The sequence below is a fragment of the Cupressus sempervirens genome, chromosome 10 (genome assembly GCF_028749045.1).
Source record: "Cupressus sempervirens isolate cs-2001-9-10 chromosome 10, ASM2874904v1, whole genome shotgun sequence".
Taxonomy (NCBI): Eukaryota; Viridiplantae; Streptophyta; class Pinopsida; order Cupressales; family Cupressaceae; genus Cupressus; species Cupressus sempervirens.
This window is the reverse complement of record NC_143127.1, coordinates 151,220,425-151,235,639: the sequence shown is the minus strand read 5'-3', so window position 1 is coordinate 151,235,639 and position 15,215 is coordinate 151,220,425.

Here is a 15,215-nt window from a genome sequence, read left to right as displayed (position 1 = left end):
ACCTATTCCTATGACTAGGTCAAGCATGAGGGCAACCATTATTAAGGCTACAGAAGTGACAAAGCCTAAAGGCAAGAGAGTAGTTGATACAGTAGAACTGAGTGATCCTGCTAAGAAAATGTAAAAAAGATTAAGGAAGAAGAGCACACCTCAGAAGGATTCAGATGAGGAGGAGATTGAGTCAGATGACTTGATTCAATACACGGTGGTAAGCCACAATCCCTCTTCTAATATTGATAATTTGTGTGAAAACATTACTATAAATTCATATTTTTCTGGTTTCACTCATGTAGATTTTGATAAGTTAGGAAAATTTGATAAAAAATAAAGTAGAGGAGATCATATATGACATGATGGCTACATTGAAGACAACTCCTCTAGAAATTGCCAACTCATTATCCAAAAGTCCATATAATAGAGTTGAGAAAAAATGGAAATATATCTAGCAAACTGAGAGACAAATCAAGGAAATGACATTAGCCCAAGTTATGCTAGAATTAGACAAAAGGAAGATTGCTAAAGCTATGGGAAAGCATAAAAGTAAATTTTCCCCTAAATACAGAGCTTTCCATATCTTGAAGAAGAATATTGAAGACATGGTTAACAAAAGTACATTCATCTAGAAATCAATCTATGGGTTAACCACTCCATCAATCATAGAGAAAGGTGTGAAAGAAATCCAAGAACCTAAGAAGAATGTTGAAGGAGAGAAATAAAAGGATGAAAACCCAGTCAAGGAAGCTGATAGGGTAGGTACTAATGAAACAACTGAAGAGGCTACAGTTGAAGATGAGCAGTAGAATGTACAAGATGTACAAGTGTCGAGTACCAATCCTCCACATATAGATAAAGAGATTCAACAAGACTTAGTTATTATTATCAAGGATGTTTCTGATAATTCTGCATAGAATATGAATCCTTTGACTATGGATGGCTTGAAGAAAATCCTAAAGGACACTACCAATGTAGCAATGATATGCACAAATCCTATATTGATGAGAGTGGATGAATTTTAGAAGGAAGACCTTCTATCTATAGGGGAGAAACCAAAAGATACATCAAATGTGCCCCCATCTACTACAAAGGTGAGAGAAAAGGAGTCACGAGATCTTTCACAAGATCAAAGTATAAACCAAGAACAAAAAGAGGTCACAAAATCCACACCATTTGAAATGCCCACACTTGTATCCTAGATAAAAGAGGCAGAAGCACAGCATGTAGATACATTAGTGCCAAACCTAAAAAGTTTGAGTTTATTTATAGTGGTAACTATTGAGAATCATGGAACCAAAATTTCACATAGATCAGCATGCAAATCTTGTACCTATACCACCACAGTAGGGTGAAGTATAGAATGAAGATGATAGAACTAAAGAGTTGGATTTGACTACTAATCTTGAGGAATAGATTGCTATACAGAAATTGGTCACATTGTCAGTTTCTAAATCTCTTATTAATAGTAAAACTCTTCAATGGTAGAGTACACAAGAAACACCTTTGAAAATATCAAGGTTGAGTACTAGCACACCCAAGATTATTGAAGTTGCATCATCTGAGGATGTAAGTCTAGATGAAGTGATTGAGCTTCCAAAGTTTTATTTAAACACAATCACTATTAAGGAAATGAGTATTTTACAAGAAGTTCTTCAAAGGAAAAAGAGGCAATAAATATTGAGGGAATGTAAGAAAAATCAAATCTTACATGACATTAAAGACATATTCTTTGATGCTTTTAGCCTTCCAGAACTAAATGTAAATAAGCCTATCATAGAGAAACTTGTCACTATTATGGAAAAGATATCTAGTGCTATTGCATTTAGAGAGGTCGATCTAGCAACCAAGATGGAGAGTTTGAAGATAGTGTTAGAGAATATCTTCTCTCTATACGCTAAGTTATACAATGTTGAATTATTCACACAAGAGACACACAGGGCTATTGACCAAATCCAGGGAGATCTATAGCTCATAGGTAGTACTATTAATTTATCTCCTGGTTAAAGTTAGATACATTTCTAGAGGTTACTAATGATTCAAATTAGTCTTGTCAAGTTGCAAGCACAAGATGTTAATATCATATCTACTATAATAAGTATTCAATCAATATGCTAACTGCTCACATGGAAGTGTTGCATAAGGAACTAGCCTATGCAGAAACATTGATGAAGAAATATTCTCATCTTTCAACACATGATGGCTTAGTTGACCTTGTTTCCCAGCTAGACCTTAGGTTTTAATCTCTAGAGGTGGCATGTAATAACTAGGATGCAACTTTGAAGATAATCATGGAGCTACACAAGCCATTTTTGGACAAACACACAGTTAGTGTACAACCCAAATGGCATAAGTATCACAAATGGGGATTATAAAATTTTGAAGGAAAATATTTGTGAAGGCAAATATCTACTCAGCAAGAGTATTAGAGTATAAAATAGAAATGAAGCATTTACTCGAGGGGAGTAATAAAGAATAGGAGAAACAACAATTTTGCAAAATTTTGAAATTTTGAAGTTATGTATATGATCCAAGTAACAAAGTATATATTGTCTAACTTATGCAAAATATACAAATGCATATGCCATGATAAAGTGTTTTTGCAACTCATGTCAAAGGGGGAGATTGTTAATCTCATATTGGTTTTGATAACGCAATGAAAAAACACTTAGTCATAATCTAGAAAAATTACAGTGCAATCCGAGCACATAGTGTATGTCGAGTGATCAGAGTGATCAAGGAATGTTGAGCATAAGTTGTCAGTGAATACATGTTGAGCAATATGGATAGTTATTTCCAAGTCACTCACATGTTGAGAAGACTATACATGCTGAGTGATTTAGGTGTCGAGTAAATAGAGATTATCAAGCTATTTAGAAGTTAAGTTACAGCATTAGGAGCATAGTGAAGGCTAAGAATCAAAGTCTTTGGATATCGAGTGAATAATTTTTGGCATAGTTATTTGTAACAGAACAAACTTCTATGTAAACCATTTTTGGGCTGACATAATCATATCTTACGATTATGAAAGATAAGTATGGAGATATATTTTGAATGCCTATGTAGTACATGCAACCAATCAAAAAAATGGAAGGTTAAGGAAATAATATGGATCAATCATAGCCATTGATTCTTACCTAATCCATCCCCACCAATTTTTATTTAACAAGGAAAACCCTAAAGAGTTTGTAAGTGTGTGTAAGAGTCTAATGCTAAGTTTGGAGAGAGAATTCATGGTGGTTGAGATGGCTATGATAGAGCTATGCATTGAAGAATCAATTTAAGAAGACTAGAGTATAGAACTGAAAGGATAGAGAAGACATATATAATTAGGAGGATCAAGGTTTAATCAATAAGGAGAAGATTTGACATCAAGTAGAAAGGTGCTAACTGAAGGATCATGGTGTTGAATCATTCTAATAGGTGATACAAAGAAAATCTCTTAACTGAGTAGTTCTAACAGGATTTTGAAAATCTCTTAACTGAGTGCTTGCTTTACTGTAAGTTCAAATCCTCTAACAAAGTGAGACCTAATAGTCTTTTTAAGCCTTTAATAGCATAGACCTTTTACAAGGTAGATCATAGATTATGATCAAACACATTGTAGCCATAATAAGATATACTTTACAACTACAGTAGTAAAGATTTGTGGGTGTCATCCCCACCCCAGTTTTACCTTCTCACTGGAGGGTTTCTAGGTAAACAATTTAATGTGTTATGTGTTATTTACTTTATGATATGGATGTAATGTATGTTATGTTATTTTAGTTTACATGTTAATTAAAAAGATGGATATTGGTGATGATTCAACTCCCCCCCCCCCCCCCTCTTAGAACTTACTTTCCCATTATTATTTTCAATAAAAACCTCTTACCAACTATCTCTTTATTCATCTCAATAAGACTTATTTCATCATAAGTATTTCCAATCTTAGCATCAATGTCTTCTATCTTTTGATCAAGTTGTTGACGTTGATTTACCAATACTTCTAGTTCTTCATGCTTCTTCTTCAACTCTTCATTACTATCTTTAGTGAACTTAAATGAAAATGTGCACTTTGAATATAGGCTTTTCCTTCTTTTTCACATCTTATTGGCTCCATGATACATGCATTATGATCTACCAAGTCATTTTTGATATTTTGAGAAACATTGCCAAACATTTGTGCATCATGTTTGGCCTATGCTTGAATGATTGCAATATCAAATAAACCTATGAATTGTACATCAAAATCTTGTACTACATATTTTTCTTTGTCTTGTGTATCTAACTCTATCATCTTCATAGCTAAATTTTTCTAAAGTCTCTTTGTCACTTCCATCAGTGAACTTTGTAAGATTTTCACCTTTCTAATCTTCTCAATAATCTTGCTTAGTGATGAGATCAATTCACTCTGATCATTATCATTGGATCCTATCATTGTTGCTAATGTAAGGGGTGTCCTAGAAGAACTAAGTACACTATACTTTTTCTCATCTTCCTCATTTTTCTTTTTCTTCTCTTCTTCTTTTCTTTTCTTCCCTTCTTCCTAATTCATTTTCTTCTCTTCTTCTTCCTTCTTCCTTATTCAAATATGCCATTATTTTCACTATAGTTTTCTCTGTCTCTTCATTAACCTCTTGATAATTAGGAAGAAGATAATATTGATGAGTTGATGGCACAGAATCTTATGTAAACCATTTTGGAGGAGAATTCAAATGGATTCAAAGATAAGCTTCTAGAGAAGACAAGATATGGGGTAGATACATTGTATCCTACCTAATCCATCCAAAACCCTAATTTAGACAATGGATAATGAGCAAGAAAATGTTCTAACTTCCCATATATAGGAATGTTTGATCATGAAGCAAAATAGTTAGAGAGTTTGAAGTGAGAATCTAATAAAGAGAAGGAGAAAGGAGTTTTGCTTCATCAAGTGACACAAGAGAAGAGTCTGCAATAGCATACTAATAAAGAAGGCTTAAGAAGGTGAATGTTTGAAGGGTGAACAAGCTATTAGAGTTGCAAAGAAAGGAAGCCAAGCAAAGTTGAGGACTTAATAGAGATCTATAATTTGTAAGTGAGGTTGTAAGTTGTATCAGATCAAAGCTTTATTGTTACTTTCTAACAATTGTATCAGTGTAGGGTAAATCCTTTGGAGTAAGGTTGACTTAAAAATCATTGGAAAATCCTTTAATAGGGTGGAATTCCAAGTGAATGGCCTAAATTCCTCTAATAAGGCTCACTTTTAGTAGGGTGACTGAAATCCCTTAATCAGGTCACATTTAATAGTGTGTATTGTAACCTTTAATAGGCTTGGCCTTTAACAGGGCATCACTTCAAAAGAGTGAAAAAGGAGTAGCATATTACTATTGATTTTTTCCAAATTGCATTTCCATGTTAAATCATTGTATCAAATGTGTTGATGTATGGGTTGTGTTTCATGCTTTACATTTCTGCAAGTTGATTTAACAGTAACATATAAGTTTTAGTTGATACACAATGAATGCATGCATTGGTATGAATGTTTTATGGGTTCACTGAATTGTGAGAAAAGTTTTATTTTTACATCTAGAACTTGAATAACTAATTCATCCCCCCTCTCAGCTATTCTAAAATAATTCCAACAATTGGTATCAGAGCCAAGTTGCTTAAGAGGATTAGTTTTAAGGTACTAAAAGCACAAAGATCAAGATGTCAAAATGAGAAGTACCCAAGCTCAACAGAGATAACTTTCCTACATGGAAAATTTTGATGAAGCTACACCTTGGAGAAATTAGTGATCATGTACAATCTTCCATTTTAGTAGAACATGTTGATTCAGCAGGAGCCCTAACTGCTGAAGATATGAAGAAAAAGAAAGAACACAATCTGGCAATGTTGGAGATTGGCTCTGCTCTAAGCTATGCCAAATTGGATGATATCAAAGAATTAGATAATGCAAAGAAAATGTGGGATGCCCTAGCCACCATCTATGGAGGAGACAAAAATGTTCAAAGAGCCAAGTCAGAGAGTCTCAGAGATAAGTTTGATGACATGAGAATGGAAGAAGGTGAGAATATTGCTTAATGTGTTTATAGAATAAAAGAAGTTGTTAGTGCAATAAAAGGTGCTACTGGTAAAATAGATGATGATATTGTGCTAAGTAGAGTCTTAAGGACATTACTACTTATTTATGCAATTAGAGTTTTTGCAATCCAAGAGTTAAGATGTAAACCAGGAAATGATCTAACCCATGAAGGTCTAGTAGGTAGACTCACTACTTTTGAGCTATCTAATTTTGACAACTATAAACTGGAGAGTATTGAATCAAATTTCAAAGAAAATTTGTTATTGAAGGATTCCAAAGAGGTAAAGTAGAAGAAGAAGAAAAGAAAGATAAAATATGCATCCAGTGGTAGCAATATAGATAAGGAAGACATTGAGCAATTGGAAGCACTACTGGCAAGAAGATTTCATAGAAGAAAAGGCAAGTTCAAAGGTAAGTTACCCATCATTTATTTTAGCTGCAATGAAGTTGGTCATATTGCTGCAAGATGTACATAGAAGGAGAACTACAAAGAAGGAAACAAGCACAAAAATAGAAGAGAAGATGATGGCAAAGACTACAGAGACAAAGGCAAGAAGTCATGCTACATTGTAGATGAACATGATTCTGATAAACATGGTGATGTTGTGGTATATGTTGCAATGAAGGATGAATCTGATGAGGATGAGGTAACTGCACTTGTGACTTGTGTGAACAAGAATGATAAATGGATTATTGACAATGGATGCTCACATCACATGATTGGAGAAAAAAGTAATTTCATTACCTTAACTTGTTATGATGGAAATAGTGTAAGGTTTGGTAATGATGCACCATGTTTGATAAAAGGAAAAGGGTCTAACAAACTCATAGACAAGATTTCATGTAACAATACTTACTATGTTGAAGGATTGAATTATAACTTGTTAAGTGTGTCACACTTGAATAATTTGGGATGCAAAGTTGAGTTTGAAAATAAAACTACCAAGATATATGACCAAATGGAAACTTGATTGGAAAAGGTGATCAAACTAGAAGTAATATGTTCTATCTTGATATAGAAGATGCTACTTGTCTCATTACAAAATTTGATGATGTATGGCTTTGGCACAAGATATTATGTCATGTTAATTTTGATAATTTGGTTAGTATCAGTAACATGAAAAGAGTTGGAGGTTTGACTAAGTTGAAGAATCCTGATAATATAATATGCAAACAATGTCAACTACGAAAGATGACAAAGTCAAGCTTTAAAAATAAAACTTATACCTCTAAAGAAATACTAGAAATTGTTCATACTGACTTGTGTGAACCTATTGAAGTGCAAAGCTATAGAGGAGATAAGTACATAATGCTATTTGTTGATGATTACTCTAAGATGATGACAGACATGTTTCTAAAATAAAAATCTGATGCTTTTCATATGTTTAAGTGGTACTTGGCAAGAATTGAAAAAGAAACTAGGTAAAAATCTAAAATGCTTGAGAACAGACAGAGGAGGAGAATTCACTTCAAATGAGTTTGAGATGTTCTGTAATGATAGAGGAATCAAAAGACAAACATCTGCACCCAGGACCACTCCACAAAATGGAATTATTGAAAGAAGAAACAGGTCTATAATGGATTGTACCAAAACACTCATGATGGAGAAGAATGTTGCTCTGAAATGTTGGAGAGAAGCTATAAGTACTACTGTATATACCTTGAACTATGCGCAAGTCAGGAAAGGTACTTATTCAACACCTTTTGAACTATGCCATGGATATCCACCTAATTTGAAATACTTTAAGGTATTTGGAAGAAAATTTTATAATCCTAAAGATGTTAGGATGGAAAGTTTGATGCAAAAAGTGAAGAAGGTATATTCCTTAGTTACTCCACAAGAATTAAAGCTTAAAAGTTTTTAAATATTAACACTAACAAAATTGTGGAAAGTGCAAATGTGAATTTTGATGAATTTATAGAAGTACATGAGGCTAAACCTATGAAAAAAGCAAAATAATACAAATCATTTGTATACTTCTATGAAGGAATGCCTATTGAAGAAGATGCTACAAATCAAGTTCCAAACAACCAACAAGTCTCAATAACTGTCGAGTCACAACCTATGAATGTTGAGTTGCATTCAGGAGTCGAGTTGCATTCAGATGTTAAGTTGTAGAATGAAGAAAATGCACATTCTAATTCTAATATCAGTATACATGAAAGAGATGTTGAAATACCTGATAGAGATGTACACAGTGACACTAAATCTGAGAGACAAAATGTGGTTACAAGAACTGAGCCAAGATTATCCAAATATGTCAAAAGACATCATCTAGTAGATAAAATCATTAGAGACAAAAATGCAAGGCCAATGACAAGAAATAGATTGAGAAGTGAAACATGTTTGTTAAGCATGAAGAAACCCAAGACAATACAAGATGCATTGGAAGATGATGATTGGTACAAAGCTATGGAAGAAGAAATTTAGCAGATAGAGAAGAACAAAACATGGAGTCTAATTCCTAGACTAGAAGACAAGAATGTGATTTCCACCAAATGGGTATTCAGAAAAAAGCTATATGAGAATAGTGAGGTGATAAGGGACAAAGCAAGACTAGTTTGCAAAGGATATGCATAGGATGAATGAATTGACTATGGTGAGACATTTTTCCCTACTCCAAGAATGGAAGGAGTGATAATTTTTCTTTCTTATGTTGCATTCAAAGGTTTCAAAGTTTATCAGATGGATGTTAAATCTACATTTCTAAATGGCATACTAGAAGAAGAAGTCTACATAGAATAGCCCAAAGGATTTGATGATAAAAATAAAAAGAACATGGTATGTAGATTGCACAAAGCCTTATATGGATTGTAACAAGCACCAAGAGCATGGTATGAGAAACTACATACTTATCTTGTGAAGATTGGATTTGAAAGGATTGATGATAACAACAATTTGTACATGAAGATAGATAAGGAAAAAGGTATACTATTATCTAAAATATTTGTTAATTATATCATATTTTGAAGACAAGATGCTTTGTAAAAGGACTTTGCAAATCAGATAAAGCAAGAATTTGAAATGTCAATGTTTGGAGAGATCAAATTCTCTATATGACTACAAGTATATCAGATGAAATATGGTATATATATCACTTAGTCAAAATATGTCAAAGAGATATTGAAGACATTTGGACTAGAGGTTTCCAAACCAATAAGTACACCTATGGTGAAAGGACTCAAGCTATCAAAGAATGATGATTCAGCTAAGGTAAATCAAATATTATATAGATCCATGATTGGAAAATTGCAATATATAGTACATAAGAGACCTAGCATTGCATTACTTGTGGGGATAGTTGCAAGATTCTCTGCTAATCGTAGAGAGAATCATTTGATGGCTGTGAAAAGAATAATGAGATACTAGAAAAGAATAGAAGAGTTTGGTTTATACTAGAAGAACTGATCCGGTGGATATTTTCAGTGAAAATTGAAGTGTTTTATTTCTCTCCAGAATTTGCACCATCAGAAAGATCTCGGTGTCCTGATTCCAATGCAACTTGAATGGACAAAAATAGAGTCCAGATGAAGAAGTTACACTCAGTCAAAGTTCTAGTCAATAGGTAGACCAGAGGGCTAGATAAGGGGAAAAATTGGACCATCTTGAAAGTGGTCAACAATGGGTTTCAAATCAAAGATCTTGTCGAGAGCTTCCCAACGGCATTGGTTTCATCAAAAACGGACTTCATATGTGAAAGTTATGGCAGTTTGAACTTTGGAGGTAAAGTGTCATTTGAATCTTGATGACATCATCATGACATCATGGGGCAGTTTTAAAACACAAATAAAAAACAAAAAAGAAAGGTTTTGGATGCGTTTTGAACCCGTAACCTCCACCAACAAATCCAACCTACTTTGCAGATAGCACAAATCGCCTCTCATCTCTGTCCGCAACCTCACATAACATAGCAACTACAGCACAGAGCATCACCACAACTACACAGACTATTGCCAAGAAATTATCGATTATTGAACAGACAACAACGCAAGTATGCTCTCAACAACTTGCAGATGCACAAGGCATCCATTCTAGTATACAGTCTGTTAAGGATATTGTAACTGATAAGTTGAATGCTTTACCACAGCCTCCACCTGCCAAACCACCAAGTAGCTTTCCTAGCTCTCAGGCAGATCACCAAAGGCTTAAAGCTCTACACTCTGGTAAAGCCTTAGTCATCCATGTACCTCAACCAAAACCTCAGGAATTTGATCCTAAGTCAGGTACTTGGAAACAAGTTAATATGGTCTCTCAAGACCCCTATGATCAACTGTATGCCTTCAATGAGAATGTACCGCCATACATTAATCTAGACAGCTATGACCCTATTAAGAACAAAGCAACATTAGATGCACTACGTACCTAGATGGACAATTCCATCTATGCCGCCAACATGACACCAGACCAAGCCATTCGCAAAGGATTGAATGCCCTTACAGGCATCGCAAGAAGTGCTTGGGACAGTCTCCCAACAGATTATAAAGATGATTTAATCAATGCCGATGTCACTACTGTCAGCAGTGCCCTGTATAGAATGTTTGTGGGTCAGCATGATAATGAACAGCGACCAGCACTGAAAAAGTTCACAGAAAACAGAATCTGTGACATGAGCAAATTGGATAAGTACTGCAGTGATCAGTACACCAATTTTTATAGATCTGGCCAAACAAATAATAATGTTTGGATGTACAATACATTTCTTAATGGTTTTCCTCTTCAGCTGCAATCTTTCTACAGGGAAAAGATTTTGTATAGCATAATGAATACTCCTGATATGAGTATTAATGATGTAACTTTCCCACAGCTTTGTCAATTCATTAAAGAGATCAATAGTGATCTTTGTAGTGAAAAGCAGAATTAGAAAAAGAAGAAAGAGGTATTGCCTTACCTCAAAGCTGGACTTTGCCACTGCTAGTCTACTTCTTATGGCTGTGATAAGCACAGATCTAAGTCCAAATCTTTCAAGAAATATAAAACTCATAGGTCTTATGAAGATAAGCCTAAATTTAGAAAGAAAAGAAAGATATTCCTAAGAAGGAAAGGAAAAATCAAAAGGAAAGATTTCAAGCCTACCTGTTATATTTGCAAGGGAGAACACTTTGCAAATAAATGTCCAGATCGTGATAAGAAAGGTAAGCGCGTTCGCGCACTTCAATCTGCTAATCTTTTTAATGAACCTATTTCAATCATTTCAGATGCCAGTGATTCTGAAGACTTCTGCATAGAAGAAAGTTCATCAGACAATGATGAAGAAATTATGCAAGTTCGACATTTACATATAGCCTCAGAATCTCCCAACGAAGAATGTGATCAATTCTTCTCACCTGATGAAGACGATCAGTCAGAAGTATCCTTCTACTGCAACATGCACCATTGTGTTGATCGTATCCCAGATCAACACTGCTCACTCAGTCAAATCAACCCTCAATGGTTGAAGTTAACACCGCAACAAGAGCTAGATTGAATTCAAGTTCGCAGTAACCAGTTGCTGAAACGAAGAGAGGAGTTCATGACTCCTTATCAGTTCGAACAAATTAAGAAAGAGTTGGCAACTCTAGAAGAACAGAGGAATAAGCTTTTACTCCAAGAAGAAGATGTCCTACCTCAGTATGATCCAGATGCTCTAGGACAAAGCTCATCCTCACAATCCCATGGTTATATTCACAACCAGCAAGGACAACAGGCTTTTGCCAAAGCCTCTCGAAAAGAATGGTTGTCTCAACGACTAGCTTTCTCTATCAAGCTAAAGCAGATATATTCTGAGAAATTCATCAAGTTCAAAATGAACTTCGAGAGCATGAAGCCAGCAGTAGCTCCATGACAGCTTTTGATAAATTGCTGCTTGAAAGTGAACAAGCTCAGGAACCAATTCCTGAAGCCGGAGAATCTGCAGATCAAATAGTATCTCATCTGCAGTCTCTAGAAGATGAATCGAAGCAAGTATTCGATTATCAAAAAGGTATGCGAAATCCATGCCCAGCATTCTTGTTAACTATCAAGTTATCTGGATTAAAACCTTACCAGTTATGTGCTTTGTTAGACTCAGGCGCAGACTATAATCTCGCCCGAAAGGAAGCCTTTCCCTTAGATTGTTGGGTACCTACTTCCACTAGTATTCACTCAGTGACACATACCAACAACCCTATTCGCTTCCAAGCACATATCCCTATCCAGTTTGCCTCGCAAACTTGTGTTGCCACGTTTTTACAGTTTCCAGTCGACCAGTATGATTGCATCATTAGTAGTCACACAATGCAGCAATGGTCCCCTTATACCGTTGGTCACCAGGGTACCTTTATTGACTTCCAATTTGGTCGAATCTCTCAGATTAATGAGTTTCGTGCATATTCACCCAAATTGTCCTTCCCATCCATGCCGAAACCCATTCCACCACAATCGCGTGTCTGGTTAGCCATGCAGTCTCTTGCCGCTGGGGGGGAATTAGCTAATATACAGACAGACTTTTGCGCCACTGTGTTAACCAAGGACCTCAAGAAATATCCGCGCAATATGACTTGTACACTCCCTCTAAAGCTTGATGAAAACAATCAACCAATGCTTCCCACAAGCAAAGCTAATTACTTCATTCTGTCTCCAGAAGAACAAGCATTGTGTGATAAAGATATCAAAGAACTTTTATTCAAAGATATCATCAGACCTAGTAACAGCCCATTTTCCTGTCATGTCATGTACGTACCCAAGCAGGATGAAAATGGCAATGTCATTCCAGAAAAGAGACTAGTAGTCAATTACAAGCCCTTGAATATCTGTTTACAGAATAACCAACATCCTCTTCCTAGTAAGGATTATATTTGGCAAAGGATTCAAGGTTGCAACATCTTTAGTAAGTTCGATCTTACCAAAGGATTCTGGCAAATCCAGATAAGAGAAGAAGATCGATACAAAACAGCCTTCTCTGTGTCTCAAGGTTTATACGAATGGAACGTGCTACCATTCGGTATCAAGACTGCACTGTCTATCTTCCAAAGCCACATGGACCGCATCTTCAGTCCATATGCTAAGTTCATACAGCCATATATTGATGACATTCTGATCTTCAGCCAGGATTACCAGAGTCATATGACTCATCTAAAGCAGTTCCTGAGCATATGCCAAAGTAATGGTTTATGTCTGAATCCAACCAAGCTGCAGTGGTGTACTGAGAGTCTCATCTTTATTGGGACAAGAATCGAGCCTAATGGTCGGTTGTATCCATAGAACCACCTACTTACTGCCATCTCCAAGGTAGAAGTACGAGACAAGAAAACCCTTCAACGGTTTCTTGGAATGGTCAACTACATAGCTGGATACTATCAAAGAATAGCCGAAGCAAGGAAAGAACTAAACAAGCTTCTATGCAAGAATGCACCACCTTGGACTCAGCAGCATGATCAAATCATCCAGTCCATTAAGGATCAATGTCAAGATCTTCCTCCTCTGAAGATTCTAGGAACAGGCAAAAAGATTGTTCAAACAGATGCTTCCAATGAAGCATGGGGAGCCGTCCTTCTTGAAGAAGTTCCACACGAAGGTAAAGTTCGAGAAGAAGTAGTCAGGTATGAATCTGGCTCATTCAAAGGTGTTGAACTCAATTATCACAGCACACACAAGGAATTACTTGCTGTCATAAATGCTTTCACCAAATTCCAGTTATTCATAGGTGATAAGCCGTTTGTTTTAAGAAGTGATTTAAAGCACTTAGCAAGTTTCTTCAAAAAAGAATCCAAGCACAAAGTCGCTCGTGGTCGCTTGTTGCGATGGGCACAATTTTTAGATATGTTTGAATTTGAAACTGAGTATGTTGAAGGCATCAAAAATGTCTTAGCAGATTTTCTCAGTAGAGAAGGTTACCATGTGAATGCCTTAAATGAAGAGCAAGAATATCAAGAATATATCCGTCCTCGAGCTAATCCAATTGCTCAGACCCTGCTAGATATGGTTGTAACTTGTATAATAGCTCTTACTTTGCCCCTGATTTAACAGATCAACAGATTTATAATGATCAAGTTCGTATGAGCTATGAAGAAGAACGAGGAAGGCTCGCAGAAGATCACAGAGATCAAACTCTGCAACGACTGCAACAACCAGACAGATATATTGCAGTCCCTTTAGCTCCTCCTATTGCTCCGGCTCCAGAACCTGCACAGCAACCAGAAAATCAGTGACATGTTCGCATGATTATGGAAAGGAGATCCACTTACCCAATGGTATGTAATACGCGATGGATTCCAGATACCCGGATGCTAACAAAACAGATATATGATGAACTCTTATCTGTTCACTTCGCAGCTAGCAGACAGCTTCTCACAGATGCACTCATCATCAAATATCCCTGTCAAGAAGCCGATCTAGAGATCTCTGCTGCCATAGGCACTATTCCTACCTATGCATCCTGTTACAAATGGCCAATTGCATTTTCCACCAATACGCATATTCCCAATCAACATCAAAGCCAATACCACTATCGATCAAGGCATGATGACTTCTTTCTTGGTCTATACCCACATAGTCACCTTCAAGTGCCTTTAACCATGAACTATGGATATCTATTTCGCTTGCAGTTTCTATCAGCAACACCTACACCAATCTCTCTAGGTGTATTCTCAGATTTTGGACCAACACTAGCGCAAGAAGACACTATTGAATTGTGCACTCTATCTTCCTTTGTAACTTAGAGAAAACCACTGTGGTTGTTCACACAGTATGAAACAATACCTGAAGATCGCACTCCTAACATCAGCAACTCGACAGCATTCATTCAAGTTATCCGTCGTATCTTATGGAAGGAAGAAACAATTGAAGACCGCCTCGCAAGACTTGATGTTGAACACAGACCCATGTCTGAAGACGAAGAAGAGATGAACTGGGAAGTCAGTTCTCCACATTCGCATCAGTACTAACACTCATCAAGTGGGGATGTCACTTGACGCAGGCATCTTAACCTGTGTTAGCAAAACTAAGACAAGGTCGTCAACCTTGGTAAAATTGACATCAGCCGAGTTACCCTTCTCATTCAAAAAGATACTATTGTAATAAAGGTGTCGGTGCTCTCCTATTCACCGCCTTTAATTAGTGGGTTTCTTATAGCAGATTCCTTCTGTCGAAGAAATACTTTACGCGTGTCCGTTTCCTATGGTCGGACATGAACAAAATGTAAAATGAGATAGATCTCTT